This window comes from Cherax quadricarinatus, chromosome 32 (assembly GCF_038502225.1).
Source record: "Cherax quadricarinatus isolate ZL_2023a chromosome 32, ASM3850222v1, whole genome shotgun sequence".
Classification (NCBI taxonomy): domain Eukaryota; kingdom Metazoa; phylum Arthropoda; class Malacostraca; order Decapoda; family Parastacidae; genus Cherax; species Cherax quadricarinatus.
The window spans coordinates 30179719-30187024 of NC_091323.1; the positions used below are offsets into that span (position 1 = coordinate 30179719).

At 37.3% G+C, this 7306-nt stretch overlaps 1 protein-coding gene across 2 annotated transcripts in view; it reads right to left on the reverse strand.

The window, feature by feature from the left end:
- The window catches only part of LOC128690262 (uncharacterized), a 176536-nt gene extending 169640 nt beyond the window's left edge, over window positions 1–6896 (reverse strand). The window contains exon 1 of one of the 2 annotated variants that reach the window (XM_070090579.1): window positions 6790–6896. The gene's annotated coding sequence lies outside the window, so the exon portion shown is untranslated. The remainder of the gene's footprint in view (window positions 1–6789) is intronic. The other variant, XM_070090580.1, reaches the window with a different exon arrangement.
- Window positions 6897–7306: the final 410 nt, after the last annotated feature.

Sequence of the window (7306 nt, forward strand, 5' to 3'; positions counted from 1 at the left end):
ACCCTGGAAGACCTGGTTCAGTTCACTCTCGGGTACTGGTCACATCTTACCGGACAGCATTAGAGAGTTATGACGTCTAATACTGTCAGGTAAAGATGTAAAACGGACCCAAAGTCTTCGTTGTTACGAACAAGCAAGGACTGCACGAGCAGGAAGTCTTTATGGTTACGAACAAGTGAGGACTGCACGAGCCTAAAATTTTTATGGTTACGAGCATGCGAGGATTACACGAACCCAAAATTTTCGTAGTTAGTAACTGCACGAATCCGGTCTTCATTGTTAAGAACAAAAAGTACACGAACCTAAAGTCTTCGTTGTTACGAACTCCTGGTGATTGCAGAAAAAAATATTTTCACAAGATTTCGCTTTGTGTAGAACTTTATAAAGTCAATAAAAACTACATAAAAAGCGCGCACGCTTGTGTGTGTGTGTGTGTGTGTGTGTGTGTGTGTGTGTGTGTGTGTGTGTGTGTGTGTGTGTGTGTGTGTGTGTGTGTGTGTGTGCGTGCGTGTGCGTGTGCGTGTGTGTGCGTGTGCGTGTGTGTGAAATCCAGGGAAACATAACTATGACATGGAATAGGTTAGCAGCACACTGGAGGCGTACCTAATTTCGATAAATAAAAATAACTACTACTACTACTACTACTCAACACAGCATCAACAACACGGCCACTTGATACTGGAGTTCCGCAGGGAAGTGTCCTTGGTCCCCTGCTCTTCCTCATATACATCAATGATCTTCCAAACGTATCTCAACACCTGAACCCCATTCTCTTTGCTGACGACACGACTTACGTCATCTCTCACCCTAATCTTGCCACCCTCAACACCATTGTTAATGAGGAGCTGATCAAAATATCGACTTGGATGACAGCCAATAAACTTACGCTTAACACTGACAAAACCTACTACATTATGTTTGGTAGCAGAGCAGGAGATGCGCAAATTAACATTAAGATCGACAACACTCTAATTGCCAGGCATAATGAGGGCAAATTCCTAGGCCTATACCTCGACAACAATCTGAACTTCAGCACCCATATCCAACACATAACCAAAAAAGTATCCAAAACGGTTGGGATCCTCTCCAAGATACGATACTACGTGCCGCAAACTGCCCTTCTCACACTATACCATTCACTTATATATCCATACCTCACCTATGCTATCTGTGCTTGGGGTTCAACTGCAGCAACACACCTAAAGCCAATAATAACCCAACAAAAAGCCGCAGTAAGAATAATCACTAAATCCCATCCCTGGCAACACCCCCCCCCCCACTCTTCATAGATCTAAACTTACTCCCTGTTCAGTACATCCACACTTACTACTGTGCAATCTACATCTACAGGACCTTAAATTCCAATATTAACCTTGACCTAAAATGCTTTCTTGATAGTTGCGACAGAACCCACTGGCACAACACTAGACACAAACATCTCTATGACATTCCCCGTGTCAGACTAAACCTTTACAAAAATTCAATGTATGTCAAAGGCCCTAAAATCTGGAACACCCTACCTGAAAATTCTAAAACTGCAGACACATTCATCACCTTCAAAACTACCATCAGAAAACATCTTATCTCCCTGATACACCCTGTCAACTAATTACACGAATACCACCTGGTGGTTAATACTTACACTCACTCACCCATTTGACCATAAACAGAAATATCAATCTCAATCTCAAAATAATGAATCTTAACTAGTCATAAGTTGGCCTGTGATACTCCAATACTGAAACTATGTATAGTGCCAAAACAAAAGCATTCACATTGCTAATCTCACAAACTAGTATTTAGTCACTTAGCCATAATACCAACTTGCCTCATAATTTTGTAATATTTTAAACTTAAGATTTAATTTAAGTCTGCCCGAAATGCCTAGCCATGCTAGGTGTTCTAGTGGTACACTCTGTAATTATTATTTTACTACATGTAAACCACACAATAACCAAATTCTGTAAACTCAGCATTGTAATCCTTATAGAGAATAAACTTTGAACCTTCCTCCATTACATGTAACTATGTTCATGTAATGTATGTACTGGCCTGACAAAGGGGCGGGCGAAGCCTCTTCTTAATGATACATTACGTTATTTGTGTTCATTATGTTGTGTGTAGCTGGTCCACATGGTGTATGAGGTACAGTATAAAAAAAAACATGCAGTATAATTTTTTTACTAGGACAACGTTTCACTTGTTCTGGAGCCTATGCCTTTCCTTCACTCTTGTGGGCAGTGCTATACTTGAATCCACCAAGCTTTGGAATATGCTGAGACAGAATAGAGGTTCGTATTCCTTTCAATGAAGTGTGAGCATAGTCCACTGAAGGACAAGGAAGAAACAGCAGAAACACGTCAGGGCGGACAGAGACAGGAAGGGCTGAAGTGTGAGGAAGAACAGAGGCATCAGGAGGGACGGAGGCGTCAGGAGAAACGGAGGCGTCAGGACGGACGGAGACTGGAAAGGTTGAAGTGTAAGGAGGAACGAAGGCGTCAAGAGCGACGGAGGCGTCAATAAGAAAGGAAGCGTCAGGAGGGACGGAGACGTTCAGGAGGGACGGAAGCATCAGGAGGGACGGAGGCGTCAGGAGGGACGGAGGTGTCAAGGGGGACGGAGGCATAAACACCCACATGATTAACGTCTTCAAAACTAACCCTCTACCCAGAGACACACAGGAAGAAAACTACTTTTTTTTTCCAATGTCTTTAAACCTTGCATCGGAAATTAATACACATGCTTACACTGTTTATAGAACCTCAGCCTTTATAGGCAACATTATGTAGTTAAAATGCAAATCTGAAGCCAGCACTACGTGCGCTGAGTAGTTATATATTTGTTCAGCGCATTAAATAAGTCATCTTTGCCATCTGTGGCTACAGTAATCTGGTGTTGCTGCACAACCCTAGATTAGCGATTTCTTCTTGGGGGTTTATAGGGCTGCTGATAGCTAACACCATATCGAGATCGGTAACCGTTGTTGTGCTGAACATTTTTTTTTCCATTACTTTGGAAAGAATGTGTACCGGTGATACCGCCCTGTAATTCAGTACCTCTTGCCCACCCCCTTCGTTTTATTATTGTGAAAGCCGGCCAGCTAGCACTGAGTCACAGCCCACATATGGTTAGCTAGTTTCCTTAGCCTCTCTCTCTCAACATCAATCCTGGTCTACTATTAACGTATCCCCACCACAGTTTATGCACAAACACCAGCGTAATGAGTCTCAAGTCTCGTCAAACTACCTTATTAAACAACCAACAACTTGGCTAAAGAGACCTTGCTTACCTGATACCCGGGATGCATACCCATTATTCAGTTGCTTGGTTGGTTTATTGAGTTTAAAGCCTATCGACCACACGAAAGTCATTAAGGCTGTATGTCACCTATACACCACCAATTAAGGACACACTGCTTCCTAAAATATGGAATAAAGCGAAATCCTACCTTATATGCACAAAGGCATTGTTACGAAATTAGTGAACCACAAAACGCATAGTTTATACACCATCCTCAATACACATAACAAAAACTGTAGTTTACACATCAGCAACTCTTAACAAGTGGCTGAAGTAGGGCCGTAAGAAAATTACCATGCCCAGAACAAAATGGTGAGATTCATTAAGGGTCTAGGTTCAAGAGAGCATGTAGGCCAGGATAAATTACAATAACTGGATGTGTTAAATGTTGAAGACAGAGTAAAACAACTGAAATTAAATGTTTATGAAATTGCTCACAAGCAGTGTCCGGAATATCTTGCTGCTAATTTTGTCAAGGTTAAGCACCAAAACTTGTATGGTACTAGGGGGAAGTGAACACAATTTTGTAGTACCTAAAGTAGGTGGTCAGACCCCCAAACACCTTTTGCTTAACAGCGATACAGCAGTAGAACGGACTGCATGAACATATTTAAAGCCTGTCCTAGCATGAGCCAGTTCTGGAAGAGAACCAAAAGGTACCTAATGAATGAAGCTATGGAAAGGAAGGAGAGTGATTTCTTGTATAGTTAACACTCATGTAACTATTATTGTGAGATGATCTTCTTAATTTAATGTTTATGTAAATAATTCAGTTCAATTTATTCCTATTTAATGTTTATATAAATAACTCACTTCACTGTATTCCTACTGCACCGCAGTTCACTGTAATTGATTTTCACAGCTAAGTTACTTATGCTTTAATTTTTAAGGTTATAATCATGACTGATTTCTACTGTATCTTACAGCCAGGCTTTAAATAATAAAATATTACAAGAACCCCGGTAGAAATAAGTCACATCCTCTGACTTTTTTGGGGTTATGCTAGGTTAAGGTAATTTACACATATGTTAATATGCAATAAGATCACAGTAAACAGATATCACAATATGCAGAACAACCACTGTGAAAAAATAGTGAAATTCCAAGGGCTTTCGTGATTTCTCACGTTATCAGGGAACTATAAAAATAAACGCTCAACAGGAAGGCATATAAGGACAAGAATACACCTCTTAATGCTTGGGTAGAATATAAGCTGTATTTCACAGATCCTTGACTACCTACCTACATCATCATAAAAAAGTAAGGTGTTGTGGGGTGACCGAGGGGTGTATTCTTGTCTTTATATTCCTTCCTGTCGATGTTTTATTTTTACAGTTCCTTGATTAATGTGAAAAATCACGAAAGTACTTGGAACTTAACTGTTTATCACATTGGTTGTTCTGCATATGTTAATATGTATTAAGATCACAGTTAACGGGTGATATCACATTACACAAAATAACCAGTGAAAAAATAGTGAAATTCCAAGTGCTTTAGTGAATTCTCATATTATCAAGGAATGGTAAAAATAATAGAACAGAAGACTTATCAGGATTGAGATTTCACCTCATTTTTGACCTCACACACGCGTAGGAATGCAGTGAAGATTTGGTCTGGTCACATGTTAAGTTAAATTTTTATGAGTGACCTGTCAGACATAGCTTAAAGTCCTCGCAAATACTGTATATCATGAATTAATATAATTGATATAACCCCGAACCAACAGTCATATTGAAAACAGTGCCATTTTTATGAAACTTAATTCAATTACATTTCTTTCAACCATGGACCTGCTTGATACAACTTTCTCAGCCTTTGGAAGATCAATTGTGTGGTTAAAATCTTTCATATTTTGAAAAGAGCATTAAATTCTTATTCAGTTCTAATGCTATTTTCACGTTGTTATAATCTTAGTTCAAGGCTTTTCCCAGTTTGACCGTAATAAACTTTACTGCGTTTTTTACAGGGAATCTAATAAACACAGCCCTCGGAGAATTCTTAATAATTTTTTTTACTTTATAATTTTTACTATATCAAAATTTTTAAATATAATTTTGATTTTAAAATTCTTAAGTAGAGAACGTATATCAAGAAGGTTCTCATGGTAAGGTAGAACCAACATATTCCTGGCTGAACATGTTTCTTTGTCCTTTTTTTAATTGTAAAATGTGTTTCTAGCATTTTAAAAGAGTTGACAATTAAATTTTTGGGTATTTTAGATCATTTGCTATTTCATAATTTTTTATATTACCCTTTTTACACGTTTTAATTATTAAGGGGAACCAAGAATCTAAATTCAAAACATACAGAAAACCATCAGTATTATTCTTCATATCACGACAGTTAAACTTTCTGTTTTCTCATGTATGTTTTTGAAAGCTCTGTGCATTTGCAGCTCAGAGTTCATAGATAAAGAAATTTTAAAGAATTATGAAACAGAAAATAATCTAAAATATCCAAAAAAATATAACTGACAAATATTTCGAACTGCTAGATATACATTTTACAATTTAAAAAAAAGGACAAAGAAACATATTCATTCAATAATATGTCGGTTCTCCCTAACCATGAGAACCTTTACTTAAGAATTTTAAAATCAAGGTTGTATTTAAAAATCTTGATACAGTAAAAAAAACATTTGATTAAGAATTCTACCAAAAAATGCTGATGGCTGTTTATAAGATTCCTTGTAAATAAAATGCAATACAGTTTATTACGGTCAAACTGGGAAAAATCTTGAACTAATATTACAGCAATATAAATACAGCATTAGAAATGGGCAATAATTTAATGTTCCTTTAATAATATGAGATCTTAACCACACAGCTGATTTTCCAAAGGCCAAGAAAGTTGTATCAAGCACGTTCAATGAGTTTGAAATATAATTGAATAAAGTCTCATCAAAAATAGTACTGATTTCAATATGAAAATTAGTTGAGGGTTAAATAAATTTGATTCATTCAGAATAGATAGAATTTGCGAGGAATTTAAGCTATGTCTCACAGGTCACTTATAAAAATTTGACTAGATATATGACCTGACCAAATCTTCAGTACACTCCCATGCTCGGTTGACGGGTTATGTATGAGGTCATAAATGAGATGAAATCTCAGCCTTGTAACTTTTCTGTTTTCCTATTATTTTTACTATTCCTTGATAATGTGAAAAATCACGAAATCTCTTGAAATTTCAGTTTTTTTCAGTGCTGTTATTTTGCATATGTTAATATGTAAGATCACTGTAGTCACCTAAATTTTTGTAACTGTACTTATTTGTACCTTACCTAAATATTATTATTACAATCAAAATTAAGCCCTAAACTTGTGTATCCAAAAAAAATTACTGTAGTGGCCCGATATTTTCCCAGCCTACCATTAAAACTATTATTTCTGCTCTCCCCCACGTTTACATACACCTCATTTAAACAACAGGTGTCAGGTACCTCTTAGGGCCTATGGTAGTGTAAAATAAACATCAGACACTACTTACGGCCTGGGTATCGCCACAAAATAGTATCACACACGCAGCTCGTGCATGGCAGCCATCTTACCCTCGTAGTGACTCTGTGGCGTCACTCAGGAAAAGCATCCACAATACGCCAACATTAATTGTACATTTGTGGAGCCCTTTTTATACATTATAAACAGCTTATATTACAAAACTATAAATAAATTTAGCACAATAAGGCAGTAGCCTGCACAATAGGTATACAGTAAAGGTGTGTGACTCCGAACTTATATTTATAAAGGTGTATATTCATGGAGGTGTATATCTGTCACGTCTCAATATATCCGTCAATGCAGTCCCATGCATAAATAGGGACTTATTTCAATATTAAAATAATATAATTTCTCCCTTTGGCAAGCTGGACGTGTGTGTATCAATTAAATTGGATAATGGGGTTTAAAACCTAGCTAGTACAGTAGCCATTAAGGCTGCACACAATACTTTAATCCCGAAAATACGGATAAAACTCTCAGCATACATACGTTGATAGAAATACGCC